Source organism: Aplysia californica, unplaced genomic scaffold, assembly GCF_000002075.1.
Source record: "Aplysia californica isolate F4 #8 unplaced genomic scaffold, AplCal3.0 scaffold00145, whole genome shotgun sequence".
Taxonomy (NCBI): Eukaryota; Metazoa; Mollusca; class Gastropoda; order Aplysiida; family Aplysiidae; genus Aplysia; species Aplysia californica.
The window spans coordinates 1074685-1091612 of NW_004797415.1; the positions used below are offsets into that span (position 1 = coordinate 1074685).

The 16928-nt window shown below is 39.4% G+C and overlaps 2 protein-coding genes across 2 annotated transcripts in view; one reads left to right on the plus strand and one right to left on the minus strand.

The window, feature by feature from the left end:
- The window catches only part of LOC101858486 (beta-1,3-galactosyltransferase 1), a 19146-nt gene extending 12904 nt beyond the window's left edge, over positions 1-6242 (minus strand). Inside the window, exon 1 of the mRNA XM_005097059.3 lies at positions 6148-6242. The gene's annotated coding sequence lies outside the window, so the exon portion shown is untranslated. The remainder of the gene's footprint in view (positions 1-6147) is intronic.
- Positions 1191-16928, plus strand: part of LOC101858103 (beta-1,3-galactosyltransferase 1) — a 21767-nt gene continuing 6029 nt past the window's right edge. Inside the window, exon 1 of the mRNA XM_005097057.3 lies at positions 1191-1279. The gene's annotated coding sequence lies outside the window, so the exon portion shown is untranslated. The remainder of the gene's footprint in view (positions 1280-16928) is intronic.

Genomic DNA, 16928 nt, shown 5'->3' on the forward strand with positions numbered 1-16928 from the left:
TTATAAAAAAACCAAAAAAAACCCCCAGAAGTAAACCCAAACAAGACTGACTTTACAAAATAAATCTTGGTACAATCCAAAAACAAAAGCAATCAGTGAAAGAAAAACAACCCGAAAGTCCCAAAACCTTCAAACTTCAACCGTTGCAAAGAATGTGAGGCCACGGCCGTGACCCCAGATTGATTATCTCTCGACCTTCATCAGAGAGTGTGTGACAAGCGAGGTCGTCCGGTTCAGCTTGTGTTTGGTTTGGAAAATTGAAATGTGGCCTTCAGTCAACGAAGCGCGTATAGACAGACAGACTTTCAGGCCTCAGACCCAGAAGGCAGCGGGGTGGAATCAGGCTCTCGTCAAAATAATCAAAGTGAAGAAACTTGCATTTTTCCGCAGGTTTGTGAATTTTTATCAAATTTTTGTTTTTTGGCTCAACACCTTTCAAGCCCATCAAAGAACTCATTTCTGTGTGGATTTTTCTGAAAAGCGTTGATAAAAGGCACAAAAATGTAAATTTTCAGTTACCACAGGCTCTTAAGCTAAGGAAATAACTAATCTTTTGCGGCCAATTTCTCACTAATTTTACCTCTGAAAACAGGTGACCCCCACCTCCTTCTGTCGCATATATCTCGATTTGCATTCAAGATAAAAGTATATTTTTTTCATCCAAATAAAGACGAGTGAATAAGCTTTAAGGTGATACCAATAACTCTACATGCCCAAAAATTGACGAGAGCCTGATTCCACCACGCTGCCTCACCTATAGCTTGTCGGATGGACTGGAGGGGTATTCACGAGTGTCAATACGTAGAAAGGTGGGTTCGGGCCATTTGGGCTGCATGAATAAGTTGCCATTATTTTCTCTACGGTTGGGTTGTTTTTGTTTTTTTTGTTGTTGTTGTTTTTTTTTTTTGGGGGGGGGGGGTCTGATGTTGATTTTATTTTCCAGTCTATGAAGAGCTGGAAAGATAATGGCAACAGTAAACATCCCTGTTTCACACAAGTCTGCACCTCGGAGCTCCTAGTGAACTGCCCATCGTGAATTACAATGCATTCCGGTCCTTCATTGTAATTCTATACCAGCAAAAGCTTAATTGCGGAAGCTCGAAATAACACGATAGCATGCGAAACTAACGCTCGACACTATCTTCGAGGCGTGTATAAAAACTTTGCAAGAACAATAGAAGGACGCCCCTATAAGTGTGGCAGAGCGCGTTAAGCAACAGCAAAGAACCATTACAGAGATTGGCTACGGTCAGACCCAGACGCGCTTTGGTTCTTCCTCGTAAGTCCAGATTGCACTTTGCTTTTTTAGTGAGATTATTTCTCTTTTTAAATAAATGTATTCGGTTTTCGAACCTTTAAGTTTACTAGATTTAGAGTTAGTTATTGTAATTATTATACAGTGACGTCCAAAGGAAACTTTAAAATATAATAACCCAATCATAGTGTTAAAAACTTTCACTACCCACTCATGCAGCCTACCAATTTAAAGCTAGATAAATTCTGCATCAACAGACACATTCATAGTTCATCTATGTTAAGAGATGCCCGAGGTATGGTCACTCAAAACTGACCTTTAAAAAAATCAGGATAGGCAAAATGTGCGAAATCAATTAAACATAAAAGTGTGTTCGCGCGTGTATTGAGGTGCATCGGCATTGGTTGAATTGACATGTAATGAATATCAAATGAAAAGAGAATATTATTGTGTCTGCGATAAACAGCATCTTCTGATGATATTTTCAAACAGATTAGAAAACAGAGTAGTCACAAATATGAAAAACCTGGACTTAACAATAACATTGCACGTTCTCATTAGTATTATTTTTGTCTTTGTTTAGAGCTATTGGTTTCGTGAAGAGTGAAGAGCACTAAATCTTTTCTGCCCATTGACTGTGTTGTTAGATCTTTTACATAATCTTATGTCAGTGAAGAAAATAGGAGGCCACGAAAGTGCCATTGTTTTGGGTGGTCTGGGATGGAATGAACAATTCCGTCAACGTGTGAATCACCCGATGGCCTTGTTTATTGGACGTCATTGCGCAAGTTCTGGAACGTCATATTGTACCCGTATTTTCGTCATGGTGTCATTCAAGTAGACATCTCCATGCATAGCAAAGCACTAAATTCTCACTAGACAATTCTTGGAAAAACAAATCATATCAACGCTGGAGAAGTCGCCAGTAATTGGCCCCGATATGAATCCTACAGGTATGTGATGTACAATGAAACAGCTGCTAAAGAAAAGCAGCGTTGCTCCCTGTTTAAATCCTTTATTTGCAACTTTCTATAACATTTGGGATGAAATGACGAATAATCATGTCGAAAATTTAATAAAGCCGATGCCCAGAGAGTTGGTGCTCCACACAAATCCAATGGCTCCAAAGCAGTAGATCTAATCTAGCATCAGCGTTTGTTGCCTTTTTTGTCCAAAAGTTGCCACAAAAAGTGGCAAAAGTTGCCAAAAAAGTTGCCATTAATTTTCAAGCTTTCAACTCTCTGTGACGACGTATATAGCAAAATGTTGATAGAGGTAACAATCTAAAGCATCAGAATTTCTTGTGCTCTGTGTTAAGCATCCAGAATATCATTTGTAGTCACCCAGAGGGTAAAAACGTGAAAAATAAAGGTTTCACAACAGACTGAAATTAACGTTAGAATAGCACGGATAAACAACCACAAAAATTAACAAAATAAGGGCGCGTGTCCCCTTTCGGAAGATTGGCTGTTTTAACCCTAAACGTGTGTAATTCAATAAAAAGTAGGCCTACAGGATATGACATGTACAAGGTCTGTCTCAGAATAAAGTTTCCCTCCTCCATGAAATCCAAAGTATTCAACCAACAGCTACTTAAGTTTGTGACGTCATGATATCATGTCTAATAAATCTCAACGCCAAATTGCAAGTGCATTGGTGAACGGGTCACAGAGCTGTGACATATCAAGTGTGGTGTACTCCTGCACTTTGTCCAAAGCATATCCGAGGAAAATGGCTGAGCAAAACATTGGTGTAACCTTCTCGTCATGCTACGATGTCTGAGTTGTGATCAAATGTTCAACTCTTCTCGACAAGTCTGCAGTTGAAACCCATGGTGATCTATACAAAGTAATGGGGAATAAATAATGTCCCATCAATTCAAACAGTAAGGAAATGGATCAGGGAGGTTGAAGGTGGGAGGTCTGACATGAAAGATGAAGAGCACACAGAAAACACGGGGAGAGAAAAGTGATGCACATTGTTTTTTACGACATGGGTGGCATCATACTGAGCTGGCTAGTCACACCTGGCGTAACTGTCAATGGTGACTACTACAGGTTCGTCCTCAAAGATAAGCTGAGACCTGCGACCCGGAAAAAAGATCCGCTTTGCTTGAAGAAGGCGCCACCCTGCATCAAGACAACATGCCTGTTCACAAATCCAGATATTTCAATAAGCTTTCTGTTGATACCAAATACAAGGCGATTTATAATTACGTGAGAACAGCATGACAGGGAAACTTTATTATGAAACACACCTCGTAAATTATGGAATCACACTCAATGGGGGCTTGCCAGTGTCAGTATTCGGTTTCGGTTGAGACACGCTCTAACATAACACATTTAGATTTTTTAAAGTAAAAGGGTAGGAACAGCATTGAATTAAATGACATCACGCTGTATAAACACAAAAAGAAAAATAAATCATCAGAACAATTTTTAGAAAAATTAACACTCCAAGAAATTAAAACACAACAAAGAGGGAAAAATAAAATACAGACAGCAATATAAATAGTATGTAATGTACGTGTAGAGTACGTATATTATCTGCATGAAAATGGATACGCACAAACATCTTAAAACATATCAAAATACATTTTAAAAATGCCAAAAATCGCGGTTGCGACAAACGCAGATGCTAGAATGATAAACAACAATGAGCCCATTTAATAATATTAGATACACGTTTTGCGATACGTTAGTGATTGCTCAGTTTTCTGTTTTGTTTGAAACTATCGTAAAAGAATATTCTTTATTGCAGAGGCAACATTTTCCAATCACTGGATATTTATTGAAAGTCCATTCTATTAATATTGTAGTGTATAATTAATACAACCGTGCAGACGATTGTACGTTTCTTTGATTGTCCCAAGCCAGTTTTTTTTAAAGTTAGAGGTTAATTTTGAGTGTCCATATCCCGGCGCGTCTTAACTCTTAACATAGATGAACTATCAATGTGTTAGATGATGCAGAATTTATTGAGCTTAAAATCGATATGCTGCATGAGTGGGTAATGCAAGGCTTAACACAATGATTGTGTGATTACCTTGTCAAGTTTCTTCTGGACGTCACTGTAATTACTGTGATTATTACCATTATTATAATTAGGCCCTATAATTAAAAATACTATTATTGCTATTATCATTATTATTATTATCATCATCATTATTATTATTATTATTATTATTATTATTATTATTATTATTATTATTATTATTATTATTATTTTCATCATCGTCTTCATCATCATCATCGTTATTATTTCCACTCCATAGTTGGCGAAACTTAAAGAATGACAATGCTTTCAAATGAATAAAAACACCCTTCTTTATAATAATAATAATAATAATGAAGATCATTTCTATAGCGCCCACTCCCGTGTAAACACAGCTCTAGGCGCTTTACATAAATGCATGTAAGAAAAATATTAATGCACGCGACACACACACACACACACACTCACACACACACACACTCATATACACACAAACACACACACACATATACATATACACACACACAAACACACGCATACACACTCACGAATACATAACACGCACACATGTATGCTAAACACATATGGTGACCTATATAGTCGATCATGCGAATGGAAACCCGAGAATCTCCAAGTACACTGCCAAAGTGATATCTACCGAGAGAGCTTAAAAGTGAACGCATTAAAAGCAGCTAGTGAAACCGAGAAACGTTAGATTAAGTTAAATCAGATCGGTCTGATTATACGTTTTAAAGGTGTGGGTTTTTTTTTTAGGAAGATCTCTATATTCACCCAAAGAGCTCAGGTACAATGCCACATTTGGCTACGATCATGTTTTTAAATCCCTCAATCCGACGATTTTGTCACACTATATCAAGATTAACACGGTGGTTACTACATTACCATTACGTAAGCAGTGGACTTTTGCTAAATTCAAATGCTCTCAGAAGCTACTAACGTTAAATTCTTAGCAAACACGATAATACATGTATATCCGGATGAAAAGGCTTCGTCAAAATAATCTTACCTTGCAGTTCATTTTATCACACAGAAATTTCAACAGTAATTTATAATACTAGAATCTAGATATATCTAGTACTAGATCTAAATCTCAAGTTGTTTTTTGTGTTTTACTGCCCCCCCCCCCCCCTTCCAACAAGCTAGATGAGTTAGGAAGCGGGCTTCGAGCCTGCCTGTCAGGGTCAACTCTGGGAGAGGGATAGATAGATCTACAACGTCTCATTCCAGCATAAAGACCGACCTCGTATACTACTCTTAATGCCGGCTTTGCAATGTGCGGCGGCGAAGCTTCAAAACCACAACGCCAAAGACGCTGATCCGATAAACAATTAACTGAATCGAATCAAATAAACGTACTGTTTGTCGTAAAATAATAGTTTTAAAAAAATCCAATAGTGTTAATAATAGATAATAAAAACGGTGCCAACAATATCATTACGGCTCATGGATCGTCATTAAATATGCCTTCATTTTTCATCGCTAGGAAAAGTCTAATTCTCATCCGATCGTTGAAAAGCATATCCTTAAATGCAAGTACATTAAAATTGTATTAAAAAAACATTCACAAAATTTACGAAATTCACCACTGTGTTTATTAGATGAACTCGAACACCGCGATCAAATTGACTCAGTGATGAAAATATGGAAAACAGGATGAGACTATCCGATCTAGATCTAGATCTAGCTTATGAGCGAAAGAAAAACACATTTCTAGAACTATTTTAAAAAACCCAAAACAACCCCCCCCCCCCCCCCCCAAAAAAAAAAACAACAACAACCAACAACAACATCAAACAAACAAACAAACAAACCCGGAGCTTACAGAAAAAAGAACATACAAACCAACAAACACCGTGGAACGACGCTATATAACGTACCGTGCAAATCGTTCATATCCTATTTCCTGAGCGTTCAGGAACCATGTTTTCTTTCTCAAGAAAAAAACCCAGAAACCTCTTGTCACCGCAATGCGTCGACCAGGTCGTGTTAGGAGTGAATAGTGCGGTGGGGGAGGTGGGAGGTTGGGGCGGAGCTTGGAGTAACTATATAGGGAGAGGCCCTAACGTTGCGTCGCCCGCTCAACAGTTCCAACCAAGTTGAAGCCGAAAGGGCGGAGCTTATCGGGCCTGCCGCCATCTTTGTAAGTTCAAAACAATGCAGCGTACGCAGCGTAATCTCCTTTCAAAACAAGCTGCTCGGACTCCATTTTCTCTCGAAATTTCTTTGTCAATGTTAATTACAGCATTATAAGCACTCACGTACAGTTGTAATGTAATAAGGATGTTAATAAATCTTACTTGCATCAAATTACCAGCTCACTCAGTCGAACATTTAGTAATACGTGTACTATGTATACACATTGTGACGGTAAGATAATTTTTTAACTTGTTTTAGAGAAGAAATTGGGATAATAAGGATCAAAACAAAAATATAAACGGGATAACAAAATTTGCAGACTTTTCGGTCATAGAACTTCATCAGTGCAAAATAATGTCATTACTGACATTATTTTTACTAAAACGTAGACTTCTTGACTTAAACATACAACAATATATATATATATATATATATATATATTACACAAAAGATGGTAGTGAGGGTGGGATAGGATGGGCGAAAGAAAGAGGAAGGAGAGGGCAAGGCAGATAAGAGTGAAGTATGATGGTGGAAATTAACCCCCCCCCCCGAAAAAAAAGAATTAAAAAAAAAGAATAAAACAGCCCCCCCCCCCAATAAAACGAGGAGGGAAGGGCACCTTTAAAACACCCAGACACTTTATCAAAATTTTACAAAATACTGTTAAGTGTATTGAAAAATTAATAGAAAATTTGAAATGATAGGCTTATAATAAGAAGATTTTCAAAACAGATTGCACTAATTTGTGACATTTCTCTTTTGACAATGTCACACCCCCTGCACAGACAGACGACACATGACATCGGAAATGTTATTCACACACCAAACACACTTCAATGACATTCTTTGAAGGCACTGTCAAACCTTCGAGGAGACTTCAAAAACAGCAAGGAAGTTACATTTGACACACTGGAGTCAACTAAGGCACCGATGAAGGTTTCACATTTTCAAATGCTTTGTCAACCTTAACAACACAAAACCAGCCATTTAAGCAACAGTATTCTCAGAGTCAATTGACAAGTATGCCAGACTAGATCTAGGCACAAACGTGCAATCTTTTTTCGTTCTGTTTTACTGTGAGGTGCATTTACGGCTAAATCAGAAGGCACTTCGTCATCAAAAACATTTTTCGTAGGCCTTATAAGTGTTTTACGGCACTCGCGACTGCATAAGTCATATGAGTGCGAGGTACACATTAAACATTTTAAGTTGGTAGGAAATTTTGAATTTTGCGCGGGTGGCGACCGAAGCCTACTCTTATCGATTTTAGACCACTAAAGGACCTTTAATTTGCGCAACTTGCATACGCAACCTCTGTCGAGCCTCCGAGATTTTTCGCCCTTGTCCGAGAAGGCTAGGGGTAGATCTTTCCTACCAGAAGATCAGGAGTGTGGCTGAAAGACAGAAGTAAGAAGGAGCCAAGGAGTAGCAGTAGAAAGGCTGCAGAAAGAGTGTGAAGCCCTGAGGAGGTAGGGGCAGAAAGTGGAGACGATAGCAGACGAAAGAGAAAGTAGAAATTTAGAGAATAACATTTTTCCCGTCACTACTCGGATTCGAACCCGGGACCTTTGAATGAGAGGCCCACCGGACCCGAACGCTACGCAAACTGCCATTCGGTTGACAGTAAGTTTACAACGGAGAGAACTGAGCTGATCTCACAAACATGGCCGACAGTCGTCTGAAGCGGCTTCACGTTACGCGACTCGCGGCCTCTCCTAATAATAGTTACTCCAAGGGGCGGAGGAAGCGTGGGGGGGGGGGGGGGGGTTGTGGTGGAAGGGAAGTGGCGATTAAGTTTCTCCCCGGAACAGAGAGCCTTTCACAAAGTGGAAATGACGCGAGAAACGCACACCGCTTACAGTATAACCTGCTTGCCGCCACCACAGACCCATACCATACAGGCACAAAGAGAGAAATAAATCTCAGACTCAGAACGCCCAGCCCTCGCCCCACCCGACCACCCCGCTGACACACGATCGGGGCGTCGCCATCCGCCATAGAAAGCAGTGTTGGTAACTTTCCTTCTCGAATATACAATTTTTGTCTTGTTTTGTTGACCTGAAAATGGGGAGGGGTTCAGGAGCAGTATTATCAATTTTACATTTTTATTCTACTGTTGTCATCGAAATACTCAAGAGGAGATAAGTGTCGTCCCCAGAGGCGGTTTGTCAACTGGACAGTTGACTAGAGATTTATTGCTGATGATGATTTTCATTCAGTGTTAAGTAAATCCAAACAAACATGTAGGCCTTATCAACAGTCAAAAAGCGCCTTGCCGATTTGAAGGCGTTCAAATAGACAAGTGATTCACAGCTGTTTTGTCGCGTTTGTTTATCACGCCGGCTCACAACTGTTACAGTTAAATCGTCTCCTGTCACGTCGCAGAACTTCGTACGAGGACAAACCGAACACGGCTTGCTCAGCGATGACGTCAGTCCGCTGGGCAAATCCATCGACAGTCTACAGAGGGAATAGAACATCCCTTAATTGCCAAATTGGCCTCTGTGTAGCTTACAAAATTAAGAATGAGACTGTCTTGAGCAGCACGAACACATGTATTATTATTATTATTATTATTATTATTATTATTATTATTATTTTCATCATCGTCTTCATCATCATCATCGTTATTATTTCCACTCCATAGTTGGCGAAACTTAAAGAAGGTGCTATTTCTATTCTTCTTCTGGAAAAACGAAAGAGAGCTTCAAAACAGACTGCAGCGCCATCTGAAGCAAAGCATACTTCCTGCGGACACTTTTTTGGCTGAGTGGCCCATCTTGTTATTCACTATCTTTGATATTACATATGTATTATAGAGACTGTTTCTGAAGGGCCAACGAGAGCTCAAAAGAGCATTAAGTTTAAGGAACAACATACTGTTTTATTCCAAAAGTTTACCATGCTAGCCTAGCACCCATATGGACATTGCTCCTCAAGTTCATAAAAGCATGTACATGAATATAATATATATATATATATATATAATATATATACCTACCTACCTACCTACCTACCTCAGGGGCGAAGGCTGACTTGTTTGACAGGGTAATCAAAGTGAAACGGGATCAGATATGGCCTGTAGATATCACACAAGAATCTTACTCGAGGCGGCGACTCTGAGTTGTGAATGAAAACAAATCCGGAATTCATATTGTATGTTCAACCGCCAAAATAATCGAGAAAGTATCTTATTAAATATCAGTTCCAACTAAAACTAAATTTAACTTTTGATGTGAATACATAAACACAAAGCAAAGAAACAGAGATGTCAGTACTAGATCTATATGTTATAGATCTACCAGTAAGTCTAACTATTTGGTAGAACATGACAATTATCATTTTTTAAATTTCACATTTGGCTGTTTTTGTTAGCCTTTCGCGGCCAGGAGCTGGTGTCATAATCGAGGTCACGATCTGATAATAGGACGGTAAAAAGTCGAGGAAAAAAAACAAGCACACGCAGCAGTCAAGAGATTATTAGGAGTTAGTTCCCCTCGCATTTGTGAGGTAGACTCGACCAGCTTTAGTTAGCATACATAATCAGGGCTTGAGATTGATTTTAACTGTGGCCCCAAAGGGGTGAACAGGGTATATGTGGCAATGAAACAGCTTGGACTGCTATGTACATGTTCCCTTCAAATCTATTGGTAGACTCTTCCAGACTCACTTTAAGCTTACTCAATCAAAGCTTGCGACTGCTTATGGAGTGGCCCGAGAGGGGTGAGGAGGCTATTTCTGAGGCCGTGAAACCGTTTTGAATGTTAGGCATACTGTTCATTGTTGATTACGAACGTCTTTTTACATTTAATTAAAGAGGTTTACGTTTAAGAATGAATTTGACAGCGACAATGTTTCAAAATTAGGAAGGGAAGCAGTGATTATTTGATTATATAGACGCTTCGCCCCTGACCTACCTACATAATATATACAAGCGTGTGAGTGTTTGTGTGTGTGTGTGTGTGTGTGTGTGTGTGTGTGTGTGTGTGTGTGTGTGTGTGTGTGTGTCATTACATAGTGGAATCAAGGAGTTTACAGTGTTAATGTAAACCCTCTCTGGTGGAATCATAGAGTTTACAGTAATACTGTAAAACTCTGCGGAAGAATCAAGCACTCGTCAGTGTTCGGGCATTTGGAATTATTGGTATCATCTAATAGCTTGTTTATTTATCTTGTTTTTTATGACAAAATGTCCATAAATCTTGAATAGAAATCGAGATATTGGCAATTAAAGAAGAAAGGATTGGCTGGTTTCACTATATAAATAATACAACTAGAGGCCCTAAATAAGATGAAAATCATCATAAACGCAAAATCTTTTAAGACTAAGAAAGCTACATAAACTCTGATCTACACGATCTTTGGAGACGAGGGTGAAGGTGATTTCAGGCGATATGAAGAAAAAATCAAAGAATTTTAGATACCGTACTGCAATAGGTGCACAGCTGTGAACCAAGAACATACAGTCTGAGAACAATAAAATGCCGGCTTTGTATCGAATTTGAACACTTCAGTTTCATACTTTTCATTCTTTTAACTGTCGGAATACTGTAAAAGCAATGCTTACTAACGTTGTTTTTTTTAAAGCCTTTGTTCCGAGATATCCGTTTTGACATTCATCATCAGAAAATAGACAGAGAAGTATCACCAACTAACGAAACAGCAAATTAGTTGATGAAAGCCAATAATATTAATATTACGAATTCTCATTGTAAGCATAAAATCTGCCAAAAATAACACGCACAAAAATCGGCAACGTTTAGAACAAACGCAAGCATAAGTTGATACGTTGGGTTTTTTTCTGCTTCGCAGAGTTTGAACGTACCTTTAGTGACGAAGAGCCAAGGACGTTTTAAAGATAATAACAAACAAACAAACTAACTAAGCTAGATCCATCCGAATCGATTTTTGATGCACCAGGGCTCGAGAAAGACCATGTGAAAAATAATGCCTCGATCAATCCAAAATGTTTTCATACTAGCACACATAGATCTACACGCATTGCTCCTCAACAAATTCCATTCAGAAATACGTTCACCCTCGTCTTTCGTTTTCGCTTCGCTGCTACCCAACTGACCTTCCACCCTGAAAAAAAAAGAGAAAAGAATAAGGCGCGTAGCTCTGGCTTTGATACGTCTAGGGAAAAATATTATTGTGCAGTGGCCTGGAAAGACTAGGTGGAAGACGCCCAGCAATGAACCAATATACAATAATAAACCCTTTTCAAGATTCAAGGGTATCGATCATGCTAGACTACGGAGGGGGTTATGGTCCTCGCTCGAATCCCCAACGTGGAGTTTTGAACTTGGGTTGTATGGGTTGTTTGTTTGTTTGTTGTTGTTGTTGTTTGTTTTTTTCGGTTGTTTTTTTTTTGGGGGGGGGGGGGGGGAGTTTTAAAGGCTCCATGTTTATTTATTTATTTGTAAAAATCAATATACTTGTATATTTTTTGTTAAATGTTTTTTAAATTTTATTTTGTTGTTGTTTTGTTTCGTTTTTAGCTACCGTCAACTTTTTAGTTCAAAGACACAATTTAACCCAGTGATGATCAGTGATCATCCATAAAAATGCCATGTTAGCGACTCATGCTTGATTGTGAGCTTGAACTATCACTGCAACTTGTTCACTTCTGTCTGGCCGCGGTTTTATATAAGATAAAAATGAAATCATTCAGTTTAATTTTCTCAGATCTTTGCACACGGGTGTAAAAGTTGGAGGACAAATAGAATCATAAAAGTCACTACAAACTAAGGTTCCGATACCGTTTTCTTTGGTGCTAGCCCGAAGCGGGTTTTAAAAAAACCAACAACCCTACCCTTGACGACGAAGTGCCAAAGACATGTGGCGAGATTCGACTTTTGAAACTTTCAAAGTGCTTATATTTCGTTTGATTTTGATTAAATACCTACAGCCTACATCTTGAATTTGTCAAAAGTTCCTGAAGCGCCAGCGTTTGTAAGACCAAGTAATTCAAGTAGGTGGTTACTGGAGTGTAGGCCAGGGCAAGATCGACTCTGGGATCGATTCTTTCGAGTCCAAATGAGGACTCAAAGAATCGATCTTGTTCCCAGACTCTAAGCTTCGAGTCCGCCCAGGGTCGATGCCTCCCGTCTCCTTTTTTTAGCCTGGTTCCTAGCCTAGACTCCGAGAATCGAGGCAAGAATCTAGATCTCTACCGCACTATTACAGTCCTGTCTAGTTTTTCGCTTCAAAACAGACACCGCACCAGGACAGGACTGATCCGGCGCATAAGGCGGCTTCTTTGATGTCGGCCTAGGCGGAGTTAAAAATGCATTCCAAAAATTGGCTTAAATATAAATATTGATCTAATTTAAGAAATAATAGGATTTTCGTGATGAGCGACCCAAAATTAGCAAAAATTACGCGGGGAACCCAATTTGAAGCCCGATTACCAAGTTAAATTAATTTTTGTGAGTTTTGTTCACTTATGTTTTTTTTTTTTTTTCACTATTTGAATTTGGCGTGCACTAGGCCTTGATACATGTAGATTCAAGACTGTGTCTTCAAGGTGGATGAATCGAGGTTGCATGTGCCTGTGCTCTGTTGCTTCGTATTAGAAAAAAGAGAAAGAGAAAACTGTATTAGGTCATACTGTCCCACCGATGTTGTAGTAATCCACAACTGCTCGGGACTCAATGCAACAAAAATGTCACGTCCCAATAATATGTGCAGTACATTACACTCTAGTTCAAAGGTTTCAAACGTCAGACGGGTCAGTCCCGGGACGAACTTTCGTAGGCCTACTGAAGTAGAGGCAAGAAACTGCCAGTCAGTCACTATATCAATTGTTTCACGCAACCCCCCACCCCACCCCACCTTCCTCTTCCTCTTCCCCGCTATGAGTGAATGCTAAACTAGGCCTAGGCCTACTTGTCGTGTCTACCGTGTAGCCCAGTACGAAACCACGCTGCACATAGGCTACTGCTACTTTGAATGTTATTGCCCCACCCCCGCCCATCCCAAATTAAATCATTCACTTCCCTTTTCTCTTTCTTTTGTCTTGAACATAAAACGCTTGCTTTTGAATTTCCCTGCACTTTCATCTTCACTGTACACGTATTCTTTTGTAAATCATATTGTGTGTTTTGAGTTAGTATCAATGAGTCATCATGTCTGGACGTCGATCTTTAGCTTCGGACTTCTTTTTATAAGCTGGAAAACACAGTACTGTTGTTTGTATGATTTGTTTGTAATAACATTTTGGCATACAATAACACAACGTCGACAATAACAAAACATTTGTCATCAAAGCATGCTTTGACGTATCAGGAAGCAAAGGGTCCAAGAGAGAAGGAACCTGTGCCCCACGCATTGGCAAGAGTGATAGAAGGGAGGCAACACACACACACACACACACACACACACACACACACACACACACCCAAACACCCACCCACACAGGCAAACACACACGATACACACACGCAAGCACACACGACACACACACACACACACACACACACACACACACACACACACACACACACAAATGCGTGAAAGCCAACTTGTCTTAGCACGCGTGCAGGCTTAGCCAGCCACTTCTGTCAAACTCGAGAATCGAGGTCTCGATCTTAAGAGCTATTTTTAGCAGTGTTCAAGACTCGAGGTCTCGATCTTAAGAGCTATTTTTAGCAGTGTTCAAGACTCGAGGTCTCGATCTTAAGAGCTATTTTTAGCAGTGTTCAAGTCATGGCCTCTAAACAGCCCACTTGAAGCAGCTTCCAAAATCGAAAATCGGACTCGATTCCTCGATCTCTTTTCAGTTTTGGGATCGAGGCCTCGAGTCTTTTTGTCGTCGATCTTGCCCTGGCCTATTGCAAATACAAAACTGGTCAATAGTTTTTTAATTCATTTTCATCAAGCCCGGGTTTTTTCAATAAAGGTTTTACAATACGGTGGAACTCCGAGTGTTCGTTATAGCAAACACGAGGTTTTGTGTAGATAATTACAGGCACTGAGCAAGTAATGTATAAAGAGAAGTTACAAGTAGTGCCTGAAATGCCTGCATATTCTGAGCTGTGTAAAAAAAGACCGATTTGTTCAAATACACACGCCTGTGTCGTCTCGATTTTTTACCAAAAAGTTGTGTTGCCATGTAGAGCCTAGCATACGGCAACTTTTGATTCCATAGACCAGCGCACAATTCATTACATAGATCTACATCAAGACTAGCTTACTACTTTTTATTGTAATAATGATCAGTTGCCGAGGGGAAAAAAAGACTGACGTTCAACGTCCGGACCGCTAGTGCCCCCCGACACACACACACAGCCACACGTGTGCAGGCCACCCATCTGACCCTGACACACGCCAGAGTAGACACGTGCACGTGCCAACAAAGCATGTGATGGTATGAAAAAGGCCGCTGATTGGTCGCAAGCGATAGGCTAAGTGAATAATGGTTCACGATGCAGGTGCAATGGATGGTTTCTGGGAATAGATAAAGTTTGTTCTGGGAGAAAAATTAGCGAAGCCACGTCTGCGGGGGCTGTTCACCCTGGAAGCGACCTCGTTGAATCCGAGCTCGCTGATTTAAGTGCTCGTTGAATCTGGGTTACTTTAATTGATTTTAAAGAGAAAAAAAAGGGGAATCTATCTCATCTCGTTGAATCCGAGCTCGTTAAATCCGAGTTCCACTGTAGCTTGTTTGAAAGTAATTGGTACAGTGCCTGTGGTAAGTGACAGATTCATTATCTGAGTAATGTGAGGTAGGACAATATCAATACATGTTTTGAGTACATGAGCAGGCATGGGGTCAAGGTCACACGTAATTCATCTTCATAATACGGAATCGAACCCGCGTCTTCTGTGTGCAATGCAAAACGCCTTGCCAATCAATACGCCACATGCACAAGTGATCGAACTTGAATAGGATTTAAGTTTAAACTGTTGACACCATTGTGTTTGTTATTAGTCATCTACCTTAGCTAACGGAAGTGGATCCTCTTTTGTTTGGTTTCAGTGTTTCCACTGTCAAGGCAGGGCCGGTTACTTTTGGCTGGTACTCCAAAATGAAATGAAGTTGTAATCTTCGAATGAAAGACTTACAACCTACCCAGGTTTTATCTTGAAAGATTCAAACTATTGATAAGTGTGCCCCAGTGTTACTTTTATCGCTTTAATACTTTGAGTAGAGTTTGACTGTAAGTGCAGCGTTTCAAGCTCTGGGGTAACTTTCTGTTCACTTTTCTTGTGTCATTCTCTTAAAATAAAGGGATTATCTCCTCATTTCAAATTGCGTTGTTTTTGTATTTTTACATTGTGCTGTTCCAAATTGGGTGATTGGTATAGTGCTGTCTGTGATTGTTAACTATGATAATAATGCGAAGACTTTCAATTCTTTTCTTGATATTGTCTCAAAACTGCGACATTTTAGGAGCGTAAGATTATAGGGCAGTGAGATTTCAGAGGGTGTTTTTAGAGTTTCCTTTGAAAAATGGCCTTTTTGTGTACAATAGGCGTAACTACAACATGTATGAAGATTTTTTTTTAAATTATGGGATATTTTCCTTTACTACGTTCCAAGGCTTCAGAGTGTGTGATTCTGTAGAAAACGTCGGTGTTTTAGCGAGTCATAGGTTGAAACCTGGGATATTTCGCTTATCATAGACGATATAAAACAATCCCCTTACAGAATGCGGCCACCTATACCGAGTTAAGTTTGTAAAATGCAAAAAGGTGTACTTTTATTTTTTTATTTAAAAAAAAGAAGAAAATTACGCTTGCACTATAATAACATTTTACGAGGGGTCTTCATATCTAAAGTGCATAACTTTTTCCTGAAGGCAAACTTAAAACATTTGATTGCCTGAATAAGGTACTAGACCCCACAGTCATAATATAATGCTATTTAATGATTGCCAAGTCTATAACAGGTTTTGAAAATGCTATGCCAGTCTTCCCTGAAAGGCACTAGATAGAAAACGGAAAGTTCACAATTATTTATATATTTACAAGATACAGACCCGGGCCTTTCTACGAACTGTGATATAATGATAGGAAATCCCAAGATAAAATGTTTGTACCTGATTCATTGCTGTAAGGCCTCTGTGTAGACAACATTGTTGGCATATATAATGCGCCATCTGTATCTTCACTTTCCGTCTTCATTTTCAAATAGGTTTCGATAGACCTAAAAACATCCGGGTCGTTGGCATGTAAAACATGGATTTCATAGCGAATCAAATGTGGGTCAATCAAAAACACGTCTTCCTGTCCCATTATGGCAGAAATGCAAGTTTCGACGGCAATGTCATAATTTTTTCAGAAACTGATTTAATTACACAGCGCTTATCAATGATCAAGCTTCTAAAATAGCCCCACGCGGGACAATTGGCTAACGTGTGTGTAATGTGTATTTTTCCAAAACGATTGGTATTGTCACAAAAGCCTTTGTGGGCAGAACTTTGGCCCACCGATTATTATAGTATGACGATGACAACAATAACAACAACAGCAACAATAATAACAACAACAATAACAGCAGCAGCAACAGCAGCAG